This window comes from Choloepus didactylus, chromosome 3, assembly GCF_015220235.1.
Source record: "Choloepus didactylus isolate mChoDid1 chromosome 3, mChoDid1.pri, whole genome shotgun sequence".
Taxonomy (NCBI): domain Eukaryota; kingdom Metazoa; phylum Chordata; class Mammalia; order Pilosa; family Megalonychidae; genus Choloepus; species Choloepus didactylus.
The window spans coordinates 40,207,199-40,229,150 of NC_051309.1; the positions used below are offsets into that span (position 1 = coordinate 40,207,199).

Consider the following 21,952-nt stretch of genomic DNA (forward strand, 5'->3'; position numbering starts at 1 on the left):
TGCTTAGACCTTTCAAAGGCAGTTTGTTTGGGGACATCCCATTCCCAAGTTTTTCCCTTTCGCACTAACAAGTATAAAGGTTTTAGAATTTGTGCCAATTGGGGTATAAAGGGTTTCCAATAACCTAACATACTAAGGAAAGCCATTAATTGCTTGAGGGTGCATGGGGTAAGATAATTTTGCACTTTATCAATAATGGCAGAAGGAATAGTTTTAGTTTTACCTGACCAGATAACACCCAAAAATTTGACAGACTGTCCAGACCCTTGTAATTTGCTTTGATTTATCACCCATCCCCAACTTTCAAGGTGGGTCACCACTGTGCTAGTGGCGATTTCTAGTTCTGGAAGAGAATTACTGGTTAGCATTATGCAATATACTGAAACACAGAACATTCTTAGGGGGTGTCCATTTCTTCATATCTTGTGCTACCAATCTATGGCAGATGGTGGGACTGCGGAGATACCCTTGTGGCAACACAGTGAAAGTCCACTGTCATCCTCCCCACATGAAGGCGAATGTGGATTGGCTGGAAGGATCTAAAGAAATGCCAAAAAAGGCATTAACAAGATCTAACACAAAATGATACAGGCCTAATTGTGTACTGATATCTTGCAGCAGGATAGCAGTGTTTGGTACTGCAGCATTAAAAAGGGAGTGTTACTTTATTTAGTTCTCTCTAATCAATAGTCATCCTCCAGGTCCCATCAGGTTTTTTTAGTGGCCAAACAAGGCTACTGAAAGGACTATAAGAGGGAACAATGATACCCACTCTTTCTAGCTCCTTTATAGTGACAGTGATCTCCTGGTGGCCTCCAGGCAGCTTATACTGACATACTGCTACTGTCCACCTGGGAGGAGGCACCTTCACTGGCAACCATTTAGCAGGGCCCCTGAGAACAGCTTTGACTACTCGACACCAGAGACGAAACTCCTCTATGGTAGTTTGCAAGGTAATATTCTGCAAAATGTCAATTCCTAGTATATACTCTGGAATAGGGGATATATACACTGTATAAGTTTGAGGGGGCAGCCAGCCAATTTACATTACTACCTGCCTCTGTGTTGCTTTAATTCCTTGGCCCCCATACCTGGCATTGGTTAATGCGGGGCCTCTGATTCGTAGTCTTTTTCCATATATTTGGGTACATTTGGCTCTGGTTTCCACTAGAGCACAGCCCTTAACAATAGCCAGCCTACTGCGGCAGCAGTTTGACGACACTTTTTCTGAAGTCCCAATAGTCCTGCGGTCTGCTGCAGTATGGCGATTAGTCCAGCTGGGGAGATGCATGCACCTCCATACTCTCTTGGTGGGCCCCATTCATTTAGGAGAATAGCCAGCCCTCTTCATAAAGGTGTCTCAAGCTTCCCCAGTGTCCCATCCGGTGATTTCCCCTTTCACTTCCCCAAGTTCATGTCATCAATGCCTGGGATTTCTTTAGCCTCCAGGCTGGCGGCTCACCAATTGTCATGGCCCAAGTGGGCCTTTGCTGCTGAGAGACCAAAGAAGAAGCTGGGCATGTTCAGAGGCATGAACTTTTTATTCAGGTTTTACTTACAAGGAAAAATGGAAGTCGATCACATTGCCTGGATTCAGGAGATGCTTTGAATGGTGGCAGGTTCAGAGCTCAACGTGAAGATACTCCACCATTTGGGGGAGGGGGAGCTGAACAAACTGGTTATAAGGGCTCGACATTCCAGTAGGTATGAGAGCATAAGGCGGGAGCAGGGGTCTTGTGACGTAGGGAGGGATTGATTGTAATCAACAGGGAGGAGAAGAGGATTATAGATTATCTTGTAGATAACAGTGTCTCAGGGAGTTCCAGGGAGGAGGTCGTTTCAGGAGGGAGGTAAGTTATAGATTATATTTAGCTCCTGATTTTACAAGAATAGGTCAAGACTTATCTGACCTAGGTCATGCATACTGCTGTGTGCAGTCTTCAAAGCCCTCGGGGAAGGCCCTGGGTCCAGGGTTCCCACATACGTAGTTTATCAAAATCCTCTACAATTTCTGGTGCCAGCTGCAAACACTGCGGTAACTCAGTTCAATTCAATTCTGACTTTCCTGGGAGTTAGGCCAGATTCCATGCATTAAGGATGACCCTCTACAAAGTGGCCCTTCAGGCACCAGTACCAAGTTCAGGTCCATCTGCACTTCTGACCGCTTCAGACCGAGTGGTTGCCATTCAGGGTTCCCCACTACCCTCTTGGATTCAATAACCCTCTAGAATGACGCAGAACTCACTGAAAGTGAAATACTTACGATGATAGCTTTATTATAGTAAAAGGATACAAATAAGCCAAAAGAAGAGATACATAAGGTGAGGTTGAGGAGGGTCTCCAAGGCAAGCTCTGTGTCCTCACCATGTGCAGTTACCATGTGTCACCTTCTTGGCTGAGCAATGTCATTATCAATCACGGAAGCTCACCGGTATGTCACGTGTCAGACGTTTATATGGGGTTCTGTTACCTGGACATGACTGATGGAATCAAGGCTCAACTGGCTGAACTCAATCTCCAGCCCCACTTCCTTCCCAGAGGTCAAGGAGATCCACATTTCCCAAGCCCCTAATCACAAGGTTGGTCTTCCTGGTATGGCCAGCCCTAGCCTTAAGGCTGCAGGTGTGGCTGGCCCCACCCTGCCATCTCGTTAGCATATGAATTATCAGGTGTGGCCCTGGGCCCACAAGGAGTAACAAAAGACACTCCTATCACTGGAAATTCCAGCTATTCAGAAGGTTCCTCCCCAGGAACTGCGGATAAAGACCAACCAAGTTTTTCATTATACTACAGCTTACATGTACAAATTTGCAATGTTGCACACACACATAAAAATGATGGAATTTTGTTATGCTCAAGATAAAGTATTAGTTCTTAATGAGCTACTGGCGATTTATTATAGAAAAATAGGGCTGAACTTTAAAGCTATATGATAAACAATATCTTCTTTCAATCTGTCAATATGGCTCTGGGCATGCATCATGCTACTGAGGCCCAGGTTAATTGATCCCCTGTAATTGATAAAGTATTAGTTCTTAATGAGCTACTGGCGATTTATTATAGAAATATAAGACTGAACTTTAACGCTATATGAGAAACAATATCTTCTTGCAATCTGTTAATATGGCTCTGAGCATGCATCATGCTGCTGAGGCCCAGGTTAATTGATCTCCTGTATCCCATATTTCCACCTACTCTGGCAATGATGGCCTTCATTCCATAATCCTGTCATACTGAAAATTCCATGGTGTAAAAGAAAAAAACTTAAGCTATAAATCCTTGCTCCACCATTTACACTCAATGTGTAATGTTATGCAAGTTCGTTGAGTTTGCCAAACCAGTTTCCTCATTTGTAAAATGCAGCTAGTCATGTTTGTTTTACGGAATTGCTGGGAAGATGAGCTAGTGAGTATGAAGTGTTAAACCCATAGTAGATGCTCAAGTATCATGTATCATCACCATCATCACCACCACCACCGTCACCACCACCACCATCACCACTTCCAGTACTGTCACCACCACTACCACCACCATTACCAACAACACCACAATCACCACCACCACCATCATCCCGCTATAATCACCACAACCTGTCTTACTCCGTCCTCTCCTCTTCTCCCTCCCATCGCCCTTGGTAAATGATGTGCACAAGACAGTTCACACATCTGAGACAAATCTCTAATGCCACATACATGACAATTCAAATGGAATACAAATTTTATAAATAGAAAAGACAATATTCAAAGGGCATTGGAGTGCTTACAGATTTATAGGATAACAGTCAAGCATTGCCTGTGGGTCCCCTGCTGCTAAGAGAGACACACTTAGCTGTCTTCATCTGGAAAGGGGCTGCAAAGAGAGAGAAAAACAATTAACTTAATTGGAGTTATGAATTTGGCTCTAATTCTCTGTGGTCTATTGTGTGGGCCTTTAACTATTTGGAATGAAATGTTCTGCCTGAAACAGGTCATTGTTGGGCAAGTTTTTCTTGCACTTTTACCTGGAATTTTGAATTTAACTGGCAGTAATATCTTGTGGAGCCAGCATTTCCTGGTTGTGATGGAGGAAATTAGCCACCTTGTTGGGCTGCAGCTGTTATAGGTCCTATGTGGATCATCTTTACTTCATGTAAGAAGAAAATTAAATCATGCAAAGGCAAGGAAAACCAAAATTATTTCACATATTAAAATTATGTATTGTTTGTAGTCAGCACTGTAGACATTGACCTTGGAAGCTGCAAGGCGGGTGGCTTTTTCAAAAAATTGAAAGTGATGCTAAGCCATAAAGACGAATGATTAATGAGAAAAGCAGATGGGAAGTTGTTTATAAGCTGTGTAAAACTGGTATGCAGGTGGACATAAACTAAAACCAATACTAGGAAAAAATTTAACCTAACTTGATGTTATGAGGCTATGATTATGGATAAAAATTTTTTTCTCTTTCCCAAACTTTATATGTGTGTGTATAAGTATAATCATGTGTATAACAAATACACACACACAGTTGTATTTAATATATAACTGTTTATGAAACAGGATTACTTCAAGCATTTTGAAAAGATTGGAGATATTTGTGAGCACAGGGGATGCAAAAGAAAAAATGCTGTTATGCTTTAAAAAAAATACTTAGAATTTGGTCTATACTGAGGACTAAACTTTAGAATCCATCAATAGCTGAGTGAATTTTACACACTGCAGTTGATTGTCCTTTCCTGAAGTAACCAGGATCTTTCTTTTTTTTCTGTAGAGATTCTAGATATAAATCACGGTTTTGTTTTTCTTGGTTTAAATGGGATTCCTCTTTGATCACTGCTTCACACAATGAAAAGATATTTCCTTGTGCGAAATAGTGGTTAACTTCTCATAACCTCAGACAACAAAGAGGCTCCTGTGTGAGGACGCTGGAGTTGCTCTTGGACTACAGGGAAGGCCGGCAGCTGAATCGTATCCAAGGAAGATGTTGCAAAGCTTGCAAAGCTTGTTCTGAGAAAGGAGCCCAGCTTGAGATCTTTTCTTTCTATTCAGATGTTGGCCCTACATGGGGATGGAGGATGGGGGAAGCCCATGAAAGAAAATCTGAAAACAAACCTAATGCATATACAAATTACAAGGAAAAGTTAAATTCTTGCAACTGGTATGGGTGCCGACTCAGGCTTATCACATTTAGAATTTAACTCCACTTGGAAAGAAACTTGTTTTTCCTCCTCATGGAATTTTAAAAAGGTAACAGGGATGGACTGTCCAGAGATGGACTCTATGGTATAAACTCTGAGTTAAAAGATTATTTGCAGAAAATTCATGGACTGGCTGTATTCATCTTCACTACGTCTGCTCTTGCCTCACCAGTGAGCCCTCCTTGGTGCCACTAGTTATTATTATGAACCACAAATCTCATAGAGTGAGGCCCTTAGCATGGCACTCAGATGCCAATCCCCATATAACCCCGGCTATCTCTGTGGATTCATCTCCAACGTCACTTCCCTTCCACGCTCCATAATCCTTCAGCTCCTCCCAGACCTTGTTGGGAGGATTTATAGAACAGCATAAAGTAGCTTCAAGTGGGTCTGGCATGTCCCAGGCATTCAGTAAATGTCAGTGCCCGTTCCACATCCTTTCTTTCCTTTCACTTTCTTTAAACAGAAATTCTTCCTTCCTTCTGTAAGTACTTAAGTTCTTGGGCAATGATAGATCCTTTAAAAGCCAGAAAATAGCGGAGTGATTAGAAGTGAGGGGTGAAGCGGGCCTACTGTTATAGACTGCTGGAGATTAAAAACGGTAAGAATGGCAGCTGCTATTCTTGTGCTTCTACCACGCTAATCCTGATTAGTGCATTATCTCTACACCTCATATGAACAAACTAAGACCCAGAGAGGGCGAAAGATTTGTTTGAGGCCTCAGAGCTTATAAATAGTGGAGTAAGAATTCAAACTAAGTCGGGGGTTTCTGGCTTCAGAGCTCTCCCCTCTTTCCACTACACAATCATATTTTCCCAAAGACAGAGTTCTAGTTATGAACAGCTTTTGCCCCCTCATCTGTAGGTGGTCAAATAGTATCAGGCGAAGGAAGAATGTTCCCTTCACTAGCTCCAGGAGTAGCTCCACTTGAAACTAAATTGCTAACAAAGTAAAAATTCCATTCCATGCACAGACAAGTTAGCTGGTTAAATATTAAGCTCTGCAAGGCCCTATTTACTAGTAGATCATGGAATGTGATCTTTTCAGGAGTTTAATGTTGTCCTTGGAAATGCTATAAAAATCAGCATTTAAGAACCTCTAGACCAATGCTATCCAGTAGAATTTCTGCAATGTAGGAAGTGTTCTGTGTCGGTCCTGTCTACTATGGTAGCCACTAGCCACGTATGGCTTTTGAGCCCTTGAAATGCAACTAATGATCCAAGAAATTGAATTTTTTTTATTTTATATAATTTTAATTAATTTAAATAGCCATATGTAGCTAGAATGTGCTTGTTAAAACTGCACAGCTCTAGAATATTCTGAAAGGTTAATTCCTACCACACTTTATGTTTTGCCCACCTCACTAGATTGTAAGCTTTATATCTACTTCATCCTGTTACGATCAGTTACTAGGACTTGGCATAGCCCAGAGTATTAGATGTTTAATAATAAATGTAGACTGAACAAATGAATGTGAGTTGGCTTTTTCCAAAACATCATTGTTTTTGCTTGCTATCATCTTGATTACCCTTTCTCATGACTTAATGTCAAGGAGATTTGGAGCCAGGCTATTCACCTATATGTTAGGCACACATTTGCATCCCTATGGGACACCACCACTGGTTGACCCTCTCCCATCCTCCATCATGTTTTGACATTTTCATTTTTATTAGAGATACACATGTGGATAGATTAAAGAATTCTCTAGTTCTACAAGTTCTCAATTCCCCTCTCTGCCACATTTCTGGTTCCTCAGAAGAAATCTCTTTTAACATATTTATCTGTTTGTTTTGGTATTTGTCTCTTTTTCCCTAAATGGGTGCTTCTATTACCATTTCTTGATTTCCACCCCACAGTGTTAGGTATTATCTTCCACTATGAAAGAGGATTTAGCGCTTCTGTCCCCTGTCCCACCACACACGACAAATGTTCACTTGCCCTACTTAAACCCCCTCCAACCAGTTTTGGTTAGATAAATATCTAGTATTTAATTTATTATGGCTATGTAAATGCTCTTCACAGCTAAGGAAGGTAGTAAATTATAACTATGTTTCCTTTCCTACATTTCCTTTCCTACACAGCTTTTTTCTCTGGAGGTGACAAATGGCTCATTTTTCATTTCATTTCATTTACTCAGTGTTCCATATACTTACCACCAATTCAACCACAAAGTCATCCCTATTGTATGAATCTCTCAGGGTTCTCTAGAGAAACAGAATGACCGGGTGTGTGTGTGTGTGTGTGTGTAAAATGTATGTATCTATGCATCAGATTTATTATAAGAATTGGCTCATGTGACCATGGGTATTTGCAAGTCTGAATTCTGTAGGGCAGGCCGCAAGCTGAAACTCCAGTGAAGGTTTCGATGAATTCCCCAGGAGAAGCTGGCTGGCTGAAATAGAGATAGAAATTCTTCTTTCTGACTGAAATCATCAGTTCTCCCTCTTAGGCCTTTAACTGATTGGATGAGACTTCTCTCATTGCTGAAGGCAATTTCCTTTGTTGATTTTAGATGCAATCAGCCATAGATGCAATCAACTGATTATTTCAACCATGAAGTTAACAATCAAGCCAGTGCTTGCTTGACCAAACAACTGGACACCATAACCTAGCAAAGTTGACACATAAACGTAACCATCTGTTTTGGTGTGCTAAAGCCGCCAGAAAGCATTATACCAGAAATGGGTTAGCTTTTAATATGGGGATTTATTAACTAACAATTTACAGTTCTTAAGCTGTGAAAACGTCCAACTCAAGGAATCAACAGGGCGATACCTGTACTCTGAAGGCAGGCCGTGGAGATCATGGGCTCCTCTGTCACATGGGAAGACGCATGGCGGGGTCTGCTGGTCCTTCCCTCCGGGGTTTTGTTGCTTTCAGCTTCTGGCTGCTCCATCTCTCAGCTTCTCCTAATTTCATCTCTCTGCTTCCGTAAGTATTTTATCCTCTTTTAAAGGAATCCAGTAAGTGGATTATTTCCCACCTGAATGAGGTGGTTCACATCTCAGTTGAAATAGCTTAATCAAAAGGTCCAAAACCTCCAATAGGAATGGATTAAAATTAAGAACATGATTTTCTTGGGTATATAACAGCTTCAAACTACCACACCATCACAGGGACACCTCAGATATTCTATAACTTGCATCTCTTAAAAGAAAGCTGTCCAGAGCCTTCTTTCTTTCTTTAATTTGGGCGGGTTGTCCTTTCTACCCTGTACACCACTGGTTTCCTGGGATCCCCTAAATCCCTCATCCTGGGATTACTTTTGCCTCTGTTCTGTGTTTAATGCCCTATTTCCTGTATCCCTTGTCTTCCTCGATTGTTTGTTACATCCTCCAGTAGCCTCCTGAGAAAAAGTGCATGGGTAGTAAATTTTGAGATCTTCCATATTGTAAAATGTCTTTAGCCTGCCTTCTCACTTTATTGGTAGTTTGAACAGGTTTAGAATTCTAGGGTCCTTTGTTTTAAAGAAGTCCAGAAGCATTCTGATATTCCTATATGATCTATCTTTTCTCTCTGAAAGCCTATAGGATCTTCATTTTTAACCTTGGTTCTGAAATGTCACCATGATGTTTCTTGGTGTGAGCTTATCTTTATCCATTGTGCTGTGCACATGGTGAGCTTTTTTAGTCTAGTAACTGAGTTCCTTCCATTATGCAATTTTTTCTCAAATTTTTTTGTTGAGGAATCCTTTCCACCTATTCTTTGTTTTCTTTTGAACTTATTTTATTTGGATATTGGACCGTGTGGACTAGTCCTCTAATTTTTTTATCTTTTTACTTGGCTTTCTGTCTTTGTCTCTTTTACTACTTTATGGGAGTTTTCTTCATCTTTTTATTCTGATTTCTCTATTGAAATATTCATTTTGCCTTCTTGTTTTAATTTCCAAGAGCTCTTTTTTGTTATCCGACTTTAAAAAATAGCCTTCTGTTCTATTTGGATGCAAATGACAGGATGAGGATATTATTGTCATTTTCGCTTTTAATTGTTGTTTTTAAGTTTTCTTCTCCCTACTCTTTGTTTCCTCCAAGTGCTTTTTTTGTTTGTTGATTAGTTGGTTGGTTTCAATGTCTCCCTTTCATGTTAGAGACTTTCCTCAGATATCTGGCTTGTATCTTGGTTATTAATGCTTGTTTAAGACTGGGGAAATGGAAAGCTTACTAGCAGTTTGGGGTGGGGGGAGGAGTTGTTGATGGTGGAGGGAACTATAGAGTGATCTGGCTGGGTAAATTGCTGGAAATTCACAGAAGCTTTGGCTTTTTATGCTGGTCAGATTCCCCAGAGAAGATTCTTCCAAACTCCTTCCAGGAGAATGGCTGCCAGCATTCCCAGAGCCAAGAAGGGGAGGTGGGCTGAGCTTCACAGTATTCTATGTAAACACATTCACTTAATCCCTATTTTGGGAATTACTATTTCTAGTGTCCCAGTCCAGAAGCCTTCTGTTTTACCCTTTCCAGAAACTAAAATTCTATACTTTGGTTGATATGGAGAATAGCAACCACCCCAAGGAGTGCAGACAGGGATTAAGGAACCTAACTGCTTCTTGAACAACTTCTAGTTTATCCTTATTTTAGCCTCACCCCCTGCCCCCCGCCCTTTACTCCTATTTTCCAAAGGTATCAAGTACTGAAATTTCCTAGGGCCTTTAAGGATTCTACCATGTGAATTGGCTAGTTTTTGGTTTTCCAAACTGTTGATTTGGTAGGTGAGGTGAGTTACTTCCTATCCATGTGCATTCTGCTTTTGTCTCTGTTCTCCCTGTGGGTTTATTCCTTTCCTTTTCTTTTCTGTTCTTTTCTTTTCCTTTAATGGAAGGAGGTTGGATGCATTTTTTCAGTCTTCCATCTTTTTTTGTCATCTCCCTGCTTCATAATTTCAACTCAATAAGCTAAACGCTGAACTCATAGCCTCTCCAACACTATGGAATTCTCCTTACAACTGCCGTGCTTTGGAATCACCATTCTTCCCATCTGTCAGCCTCCAAAAATAAGAATAACTTTGATAATTCTTTCTTTTCATCTCTTAAATCCCTTCTTTTGTGGAGATCTGCATTTTTTCCTTAACATTCAGTACTGATTTGTAGAAGTTCTACTTTTTATTCCCTTTTGAGGAAGCAACGATAATGAGATGCAATCATTTACTCAAGGAACTTTCAGTGTAGTGGCAAGGGGAAAAACTTAGAAAACTAATAAATTATGATGATGACGACGGCAATGACAATGCTGACGATGATCAATCAAGAGTCATAGTGAGCACTGAGACCATACTTCATGCCAGACACAGTGCTCAGTACTTTACATATATTCTTTCACTTAATCCTAATACTCTATGAGAAAGATACCATTATCATTGTCATTTTACACAAAAGGAATCAGAGCTTAGTGAGCACTGTAACTTTCCCAAAGCACTACACATAGCAGATGTATAAACAAGCTCCTAAGAGAAACAAGAGGTAGAAATCAATGCTAACTTGAAAATCAAAAAAAGGTTGAAAGAAAATTCACCAGATTTTCCCTTTCCTCAGGAATTCCTTGTGATACCATCACACATCTCATCACTTAATTCAAAAGCTAAAGTCTTATCACGTCTCCCTGTATCCAAACCCTTTCCCTTCCTTCCCTGTTTACTACTGCCAGGTGAGTCTTTCTAAGAAATTGTTTCCGTCATACCATTTACTGCTCAAGAACCTACCACTGCTCCCTGTTTCTGAACATGTCACGTTTACTCATCTGGACCTACTTTCAAGGGCCTCAATAACCTCATCACATATTCCATACCCATTTTGTGTTCCGAAAATCTATGACAGGATCTTTTCATTGTCCTTTTTTAACTTTTAATTTTGAAATAATTTCAAATTTATAGGACAATTGCAAAAATAATACAAAACCCATACAGAAAACTACAATATACCCCTCACCCAGATACCCAGATTTACCAACTTCTAACGTTTTGCCATATTTGCCATATCATTCTATTTATCTTCCATCTAGCTATCTATTTACCTATTTTCTAAACCTTTGAAAGTAGGTTATATACATCATGCTCCTTGAACACTCAGTATTTCCATGTACATTTCCTAACTAGGATATGTAGTTATGTAACCACCTTAAGTCCAGTTATCAAATTCAAGAAATTTAACACTGATATAAAGCCTCTAGTCTATATTCCAGTTTTTTCATGTCCTGTTAATGTCCTTTTCTCCGTTGTCTTTTGCACAAGCTGACTGTTAAAGTCTTCTCCTCTTCAGAAATGCAGTATCACTCATATGCAAAATATTGGTCTGATTTTTAGAAGCCAAGATATGGCTATAGGGGTGTATTTTGGATTTGGTGTATAAAGTTCAGTATTATTGAAGTCAAGAGAAGGATTCTACTTTAAGAATCTTCTCAGTCCTCTGCACAGCAATTGGTATTGTTTAATTAGGACCTGATATCTCAAGCTGTGATGCTCTCGAGTCCTGCGTCTTAAACCTTTTCCACAGCTTCTTCTTTTTTCTTTTGCCCAGAACCTTTCCACACCATAACCGTAGATTTTCAAACCTTACAGTTCTTTTACCCTCTTCTCCTTTCACTTGGAGTGATTCATGGTCCTCCAAGTAAATCCTTATCTTCTACAACTCTCCTCACTGCTTGTTCTTTGAACCCCAAACAATTCAGAGTATTTCATCTTCTGCACTAATGCTGTCACTCGGTATGGCTCACAGCATGGTGTCCTTGTTACTCCAGTTTTCCGGTGCCTACCAGGGCCTGGCACACAGTTTGAAAACAGAATTATTTGTTGACTTAATATTCTTCCATCTTTTCTTACCTCCTCTTTGCCAAGTGCTCTCTCTGTCTAAAAGACCTTCCCAAAATATTTGTTTTCCTGTCTGCCATTGTACCACCCATTTTTCAGTGCCCATCTCAGGGGCTAGCATAGCTTCTAGAAGCTGCCCATGTACATAATCTCCCAGTCCTGAATGTCCTCGGGGTGTGGTTTGTGTTCCTTTGATGTTGTTTGTTATGGATTGAATCCTGTCCCCAACAAAGACATGCTCAAGTCCTAATGCCTGGTCCTGTTGGTGTGAACCCGTATGTAAATAAGGTCGCGGAAGGTGTTAGTAGTTGAGGTGAGGCCAGACTGCATCCGGGTGGCCCTTAACCCAATATGGCTAAATTTCTAATAAGCAGAGGAAATTTGGAAACAATAGTAGGAGACAATGGGGAAACAGACGACCATGAGATGGAGGCAGAGCTTGAGTTACGGATTGCCAGCGAGCCACCACCAGAACACTGTAGACGTCAGAGAAAACCCAACCGTGATGACCTTGATTTTGGACTTCAAGCCTCCAAAACTGTGAGACAAGAAATCCTGTTGTTCAAGCCAACTAGTCAGTGGTACTTTGTTACAGCAGCCCTGGCAAACTAAGGCAACATTATTTGCACTCTGCATAAATTTTTAGTTATTTATATATTCTTATCTCCTTGCCCACCCCAGTTAGACAGTTAGGCCCCTGAGGGTACGGGCTTTGCCTTTCTCATCTCTCTCTACCCTCAGTGTCTTCCTTACATAATCATATTTGAATTGAATTATGAGTAATAGAATAAAGGGTATTCTATTATGAGTAACATAATAAAGTGTGACATTTGAACAATGTGTTAGATTTTTAAGGAATTACTGAACGGTAAAAAGCAATGAGTGAAATGATGTTGCTGACGAGAATATAGAATTGAATCGCCCAAAAGGTGTAACCATTCCAAGATTATATAATAAATTTGAGGCAGGGTTCATTATCTCAATATATAATTTACTTGGGGTAGAGTAAAGAGCATTTCTCAGAAAAGGTGTGGGAATAAATAGTGAATTATTCTAAGAATTGCAGAAAAGTTGATAAAAATCTGAACATTTGCTTTTTTTTCTCAAGTTCTCAACATTACTATATTTTATAATAAGCAAATATAGTTTCTAAACTATGTATTATATTGAAACATTGTGCATTTATTCATTGACACTTTGTTTGAAATGTCCCCAATGAACAAATTCCTTGAAGGGTTTCTTCCTGCATGGTAGAAACTTTACCCTTCGGAGAAGAGGGGTATTGTCATCTTAATGTTTATGAACAGTAATAAATAACAATAACAACGTTTGATTACTGAACAAGTCCAACATGCCCAGAATGTGATAAACAACTTGCATGTTATGCCATTTTAATCTCACTACAATCTTATTTTATAATGAAGACCTGAAATGTGAGTCAGTTGTTGATTGCTGAGTATCAGGAGCTGGACTGACAAATTTCAAAGCACTTGCTAGCCCGAGCTAAGGTCCTTAGACCAGGGCCAGGGCTGTCACAGAAAACTCCACTCTCCCACATCACTGCCCATTGCCCTCCACTCCTCCACATCACTGCCCATTGCCCTCAGGAAACGCTTTCTGCTGTCAGCATTCACGGTGTGACTTGCCTATGTAAAGGAGGCAACTTGAAGTCCTCAATTTCCAATTTTTTTGTTGTTGTAGGAAGAGAAGTTAAACTTATAGAGAACACTAATGGACAATCAGCACAACAGGTAAGCTATTTTATTTTCTTTTTCTAAGCATTGGAAAAAAAATCTATCTTTTCCCCTTTCCATTAAATTTTCTATTACTCAGTCTTTCACTACATTTTTTATTATCTAAAACATTAAAGTCAGGAGACAGAGCAATCCCCAAAGTCTATCTCTTTCTGGTTCATTCAGGTTTGAGTAGAATTTCATTATTTCCTTTTTACTTTTGTTGTTTTGGGATACAATTCTAAAATGTGTGTAATGAGGCATGACGCAATAGATCTTCACACTGGAAGATTTTAAGTCGATCTATCTCCATAGACATTTCAGAGTTTCTCCTGAAGACCCCAGAAAAGTGGTTTTCAGAGCATAGTCCCCAGACCAGAGGATCAGCCTCATCTGGGAACATGTTAGAAATGCACATTCTCAGGCACCAACCCAGACCTACTGGACCAGAAAATCTGGGGGTGATCTCAGCCATCCAGTGATTCCAGTGCACTCTCAAGTTTGGGAACCAGGTCCTAAGACCACGAACCATCCTTCTCTTTATTTCTCACTTGCTCTCCTCCCGAGTTCCCCTGCCATTTTCATCTTGGGATGAAAATCTCCTCTCTAGCTCTGACCATCTTGCAATATGACGTCTTCTATGACTTACTCCAGTGGAACCAGCTCATGCCCCATACTCCGTATACTCTGAAAGCTGTATATGCATTAATTACCAAAATTGGAGGCATACCTGTGTTAGAGACATGCCTCTTTCCCATGTGATTCCAAGGAGGATTTGACCAGATCATCACGTTTCTATGCACAGTGTCTAAAAGAGTTCTATGACAGTGGTTGAAGATTATTCCTAGAGATGGTGACCATAACTATGAGAACAGTCAACATTTTTTAAGAACCTCCTACTTGCCAGACACACTGTGTGAGGCCCATCACATGTTTAAATCTTGTGATCCTCATAAGAACCCCACAAAGTGAGGTATTAATATTTTCCCATCAAATGGATGGCAAAACTGAGGTTCAGAGAAGTTAAACAGCTTATCCAAGGTCACCCAGCTTATTATAGGTCAGTGCAGGTTGTGACTCCAGAGGCCACTCCCTTAACTGCTATATTGAGTCTGTCTTCTATGTTTTGGGCTTTTAAGTTCTGCCTTGTCTTTTACTAGACCTCCTATATGATTTTATACATGTTCTTTAACCAGTCCTTCTGGTAATTGGCCATAAAAATGAAAACAATCTTCACTAATGTCAAGGGTGTCTCTGTGTTTTAAGCAGGTACTCTAATAAAGATTGGTGATACAGAGCTTCCTATATAACTTGAATTAAAGTCAGTTAAACCAGCCTAACAAGCTGCATTGAGATGAATTTTGCCTGATGATACTGTTCCCATAGTGGTCAAGACTATGATAGAAGAGGATCCACTGAATCCCACATGCAAAACACTGCAAGTGTTGAGTGAAGAATCTTCATTTAAAATTTTTTAAATCTTCTCAAATAAACTATGTATATATTATCTGAGGATTCTTACCATACTCTCAGAAACTGAAAGCCTTCCAGAAGGCAGTACTCTTTACCCATTGCCAGTCAGGCTTGAATCTTGGTGCTGCAGTGATTCTCCCTTACCAAGAAGCCTGGTTTGGTTTTGAATGACATGGTCTATTGGTTCATCAGTGAACAAGGTTCTACCCCAACTAGCAGAACTGGGGGGAACATCCCAATTCTGTATCACCAAAAAATATTTAACTCTGTATGAGATTTTATTTGAAGTCTCCATGTGGTCTCAACCACTTTCTCTTCAGGGGTGTCCATGATAATTTGCATGACTTCCTCAATGTATACTTCAAAAGGACAGCAATATCTGATTTTAGATATGAGATTTTATTTGAGGTATCTATATAGTCTCAGCCACTTTGTCTTCAGGGGAGTCTGTGATAATTTGCATGACTTCCTCAACGTATACTTCAAAATCACAGGGATAAGCACATGGCAATATCCAAGTTTTAGATATTTTTCTTAGACTGTTGAGTTGGAGCTCACTAATGTGTTGAAGGACCTATTGAAATCAGCTTCCCACCACTATATTAGTCATGGAGAATGGGTTAATAGGGCCTGACGTTCTCAGACATAATACAGAGTATATTCTGTATTTTAGCAAAACGTAAAGAGCGTCTAAACTCATTTATTAACTTCTGTTACTCACACCCATTAATGATGTTGAATATTTTCATGAGATTATTGAAAATAGTGCAACAGCCCTGCTGTCCCCTATACTTTCCCAGGCGACAGTTTTAAAAAATCTGTGTAGAAGGGTTTTCAGGGTTTGGAAGGGAAGCTAGGAGATATGTCCCAATGTTGCAAATAGACTGATTTTGGATGGGAAAGGGAGGAGAACTTGATGGAGATGATGGAGAGGCTAAAGTCCCTCCCCAGCCGGCCTTGCATCTTCCACTGACCAGCCCTATGTCAGGCGCACAGCAAGCAGCAACCTGTACATTAGATGACATCAATTTTTGCAAAACCCATGGCTGATATGGTGTATTATTTAGTAACTTAGCCAGAAAACCTTTGACTAGGACATTATCTGTATTAGGCAAGATCCAGTCATGAAAAGGAACCCCGCCCCCCTTCAAATAGAAGGAATTTAGTATAGGCTGTGAAACCAAATAAGATGGCGAGGCCACATGGAGAGTATCAAAGCAAGAAGACGTTACCACCACTAGGGTTGGAGACTAGGAGGGAGTATCTCAGCAGACTCAGAAGCTGGGGCAGTAGCTATGGAGGAGATACGGCCACTGCCAGAGCTACTGTCCAAAGCAGAGAGAGAGGAGAAGGCAGAAATACCCTGGCTTCTCCCCAAATCCCCTATTGAGTCTTCTACCAGAACCTTCCATTGGCGGGACCTGCTGGGATCAGAGGGCAAAGGAGTCTCTACAATATGGTTCACTGAGATACTGAGCTGAGCAAGGGAAGGCAGCAAATGGATCTGAGAGCAAACAGGCAGTGAATCAACATAATATCTTAGGTTTGTTCCAACTGTTTGCCAATCATTAAACATTTAGGCTGTTCTCATTAATCCTATATTATCACATACTTTGTTTCTTCTAACTTTTCCCTCTTGCAATCCCCAAAGAGAAGGAACAATTGGCTGAACATAAAATAGAAAGCATTAAAGAGCAAATTCTGAAAAACAGACAAAACTTTTAGACATTGAAGAAAATTATAAAACTGCACTACATGGGGATGGGATTGGGGACAGCAATTACAGATACTAGTTTCTGACCAAAATTATCTTCTAACTAAATGATTGTATGGGCCATCTTGTGATTGGTCAAATCATTTAGTCAGTCAACAAAAAGGACCAGTGGTACTGGTAGCTCCTTCACTGTTTGCCAAGGACTCACCAAGCCACAAAGGTTTTGGGATTTTAATCCTCCACCTTTGAATAAAGCTCACCCAGACCCACCAGCAGCACAACAAAGCAGAGGCCTTTGAGTGGTAAAGCAGTGGTTCTCAAAGTCTGGTCCCCAGACAGCAGCATCAGCATCATATGGGAGGTTGCTAGAAATGCAAATTATCAGGCCCCATCCAGACTTAACTGGATTCTTTAAACAGCCCAGTGCCCTCTACTCCTTTCTCTGGGTGTCTACCAGGATCCCCAACCCAGATTTTATTAAACAATGAATTGCACCTCATCTGCTCCAGACCTGCTCCCAGGAGTTTACAAAGCAGAGAATAAGGGTGTACCTTCTCAAACATTTCCCCTAAAGTAATTCCCTTAGGGTATGAAGGACTGATGGAGAGTCTAGAGGGTTGACCACACATACTGACACAGCCATAAAATTCTTTATATCTTCTGTTTAATTCTAAAAAGTCATGCAGATTTTTCCTTTTCATCCACAATATTCTGAATTTATTTTAGTATAAAAATAATGGGCTTCTTTCCCCAAAACTTTCAGAATGGGCCTTGTTTATTTTGTGGCTTATTCTTACCTCCTAGTTTATGGCCACATAGCCTTATCCAGGAGGTGGGGCTCCAAGACCAGCTGAGACCAGGGGCAGCACGTGGGGTCAGGGAGAGAGCGCCAAGGAAGGTCAAGGAGATGAGGAGAGGAGCAGCCACGTGGCCAGGCCTAGCAGCATGGAGGCTAACCGAGGCTTGGGGGTTGGGGGTGGGGGGTACATCACAGGATCACAGCCTGCATATTTGTCGCTCCCCGGCCTCTGACAAAATTACAGTCCAGACATGCAGGTGGAAGTGGTCAACCCAGGCTCTCCCATTGGGGGCTTGATGAGCAGTCATTGTGTAAAAAGTATCCTCAAATTGTGGAGTTTGTCATGGTCTGGTCAAACTATGGAATAAACCCTATACCAGGTCAGAGTGGGAGGAGGCCCTGCCATATGATAGGGCTGTAGCCACCAGGATTGAAGAGTTGACAGTAACTGAAATATTTGCCACATCACCCACTCCCTTACTTTGCCACGTGGTAAATCACCTACACTATTTGTGCCATAATTCTCCTTTCTAAAGAACTTCCCTATAGCAAGTCCCTGGAAATTCAATTAACATCGCCTCTATATACTGCCACCTGGTGGCAAATATGTGAAACCACAACTATAAAATTCTGTCAGCCCAAATCAAGAGGCTCCAGTGCCCATTTGCGAAAGGTACTTGAAGCTACTTCCTGTTGTGTAATCCAGTGAACTCAGGGTAAAAAACAAAAACAAACAAAAAAAAAAACAGAACCTACTAAGACGGATGCCAGCAAATATTAATAATAATGAGAACAATAGCAACAGCATTGATAATAGCTGCACTACACCATTTTCTTACTTTTATAACTTCTAGCAAGTTGCATGAACTCTCTGTATTCCTTTACTCATCCATAAAATACTAGTTACAACAACCCCTTAAAGTGTTGTTGTAAAGTTAAAATGAATTAATACATGAAAGTTCCTAAAACAGTACTTAACACGTAATAAACAGTCAAATGTTAACTACTTACTATAATTATTAATAAGTATTAGCAGTATGCAAGACTTCATAGTAAATTCTTTTTACATGCTTTTATCACATTTAATTTCCAAAACAATCCTAACAAGAGGAACTAGCATCATTCCTACTTTGCAGATTACAAGACTGAAGCTCACAGAGGCTAAGAAACTTGCCTCGAGTCATAAAGCTAATGAGCCATGGAGGTGGAATTAGAATCCACAGCTCTAAATTGCTTAAACACTAAGCATCAGGCGAAACTGACACGTGCTGTGATGAAGCTTTCCAAATGTTTATATGAATCCATCCCGCTCCATGCCCCTTCCCTCCCCCCTGTCCCCCATGAAACTCTAAGCCCTCTCACACTATATGCTCAATAGAGGGTTGTGGAGTCAGTGAAGATGCTACATAGCAACTATGACCATTCATCAAACGCCTGTCTTCAAGACAGCAGACTAATTGTTACATCAGAAAATGAAAACAAATGTTGTCAGATCTTGGACAGAGGGAAGGACCCCTATGAAGTGTTTTTAAGATCTGTTAAAATGATTCTGATATACCAGTGTAAGGGCCATAGGAAGAAAACCATGGAGCAAAGTTGTAAATATGTTTCAAGAAATTGTGTTTCCACATTCAACACAAGCATCAAAGGTCCTGTGAACCCAGCAGCAGGAAAGCCAGGGACCAGGACATGACTTGTTCCTCAGAGTTCAGGCCATGAAAATTCCACAGGGGCAATGCAGACACCCTCCAAAAGTGAACAGCAGTGCAAGGAGGGCCTCGGGAAGAGGCCAGGGAGGTAGCCCTTTATATGGTGTGGTTCTAGTGGCCCACTGCAGAGTCTTTGACCAAGAAATAGCTCTTTCAACCCTGATATTTCATCTTGATTCCTTTGGCTCCTGAAAACTTACTTTTGTTTTGTTTTCTTTTTTTTTTATTATTATTGCGATATCATATCTGCAACATTAAATTTCCCATTTTAACTGCTTTCAAGCATACAATTTAGTGACATTATTTATATCCACAGGGTTGTACTACCATCACCACCTGCTGTTACCAGGACTTCCCCAAACAGAAACTCTGCACCCATTTGAGCTTTAGAAAACTGACTTTTTACATGGTCCCCTATTAAAATACAGATATATCCAGGAGGCCAAAGGTCTCCAGCCAGTGCCCTGGGACCCACTGGGAACCCTCCAGCCCAGTAGCCTGCGCCTCCCCTTAGCCCATTCCCAATGCAGAATGGCTCCCAGGGCACCTCACCCCCTCCACTCGCAGTGGGTCTCCCTGACCGGAGTCCCGCACCCCTCCCAGGGACTTTGCTATTACACACACTCCTCCCCCATCTCGGAACCTGTGGGCACTGATCAGTAGTTCTTCAGGGCAGAGAAGCTGAGAAGACCTTCGCCAAGGAGCTGCAACTGGAAGGAATAGAACAGGGAACGGGAGACTGAAGGGAGGAAATGGGAGGAGAAGCTTTTTCCTTTTGGTCAGGACCATGGGCTGCTGTGAGTGTGGTCTTGGGATCCAAACAGACCTCAAGTTGAATCTCAGCGCTGCCACTTACCAGAGTGTCCTGACGGGCTGTAGCTTACAAACCTCCAAGCCAGTTCCCAAACGGCACAAGTGGCATAGTGATGCCTGCCTGTCAGTGTAAACTAGATAGAAAACAAAGTCAGTGAACAGAAAGAAGCTCCCCTCCTCCTCCCCTTTGCCAACTTGGAAGAGAAATTTGATATCCTGGACTTATTTTACAGATAAAGAAACTGAGGAATCACAGTGATTGAGTGATTTCCCCACACCCATGCAGTTGGTGATAGAGCTGTGGCTAGGCTGCCTTCTTCTTTTTTTTTTTTTTTTTTTTTTTATTAAATTTAGTTTTATTGAGATATATTCACATACCATACAAACATCCATGGTGTACAATCAGCTGTTCATAGTACCATCATATAGTCATGCATTCATCACCCCAATCTATTTTTGAACATTTTCCTTACATCAGAAAGAATCAGAATAAGAATAAAAAATAAAAGTAAAAAAGAACACCCAAATCATCCCCCCCATCCCACCCTATTTTTCATTTAGTGTTTGTCCCCATTTTTCTACTTACCCATCCATACACCAGATAAAGGGAATGTGATCCACAAGACCTTCACAATCACACTGTCACCCCTTGTAAGCTACATTGTTATACGATTGTCTTCAAGAGTCAAGGCTACTGGGCTGGAGTTTGATAGTTTTAGGTATTTACTTCTAGCTATTCCAATGCATTAAAGCCTAAGAGGTGTTATCTATATAGTGCAAAAGAATGTCCACCAGAGTGACCACTCAACTCCATTTGAAATCTCTCAGCCACTGAAACTTCATTTCATTTCATTTCTCATCCCCCTTTTGGTCAAGAAGATGTTCTCAATCCCATGATGCTGGGTCCAGATTCATCCTGCATTGCCAGGGAGATTTACACCCCTGGGAGTCGGGTCCCATGTAGTGGGGAGGGCAGTGAGTTCACCTGCCGAGGTGGCTTATTTAGAGAGAGAGAAGAGAGGTCCATCTAAGCAACAAAGAGGTACTAGGGGAGACTCGGAGGCACAATTATATGCAAGTCTAGCCTCTCCCTTGCAGTAATGAGCTTCTTAAGGGCAATTTCCATGATAGAGGGCTTGTAGGCTGCCACCTTCCTGCATGGAGCCACAGACTTTGCCTGAACACCCTATTACAGAATTTGTGTGGGACACAAAACTGCCCTGATGATAAGGACTGTCATTTTGACAGTTGTTTTTCCTAAAGATTCCACAAAACACAAGTTCTATTGACTAATAAGCCTTTTATGAAAAAAAAAAGGTTCTGTGGCCAAATAATTTTGGAAAACATTAGATTAAACAAAGCAAAATACTTCCTTTTCATAACCGTGGTTGTGTGTTCATCTTTAATCTCTGCTCTTTCCAACCCTGCTTGACCAGGCAACCCTCATTGGGAGGATAATCAATGATTATATCTCTGCACAGAATATCCCATCAAACTCATTCCAGGTGATGCTAACATATATCATAGCACATCAGCTATTGTGCATAAAATGACTATTGATGGTGCGGATAGTGATGATCTTGACATAGTCTTCCAGGCTCTCCCCTTCTCAAAATAACAGAAGCTCAGCCTGTTTAGGAGAAAAATATACACACCAGGAAAATGTGTCCAGTGAGTTTTCAAAGCTTGCCAGAAAATGGGATATGGATTGGATAGTCAAGAATTTATCTCCTAGGCCTTTTT

At 40.9% G+C, this 21,952-nt stretch overlaps 1 protein-coding gene across 1 annotated transcript in view; it reads left to right on the forward strand.

Annotated features, from left to right (window-relative positions):
• The window catches only part of C3H4orf19 (chromosome 3 C4orf19 homolog), a 102,531-nt gene that overhangs the window by 63,329 nt on the left and 17,250 nt on the right, over nucleotides 1-21,952 (forward strand). The window contains exon 2 of the mRNA XM_037829558.1: nucleotides 13,670-13,719. The gene's annotated coding sequence lies outside the window, so the exon portion shown is untranslated. The remainder of the gene's footprint in view (nucleotides 1-13,669; nucleotides 13,720-21,952) is intronic.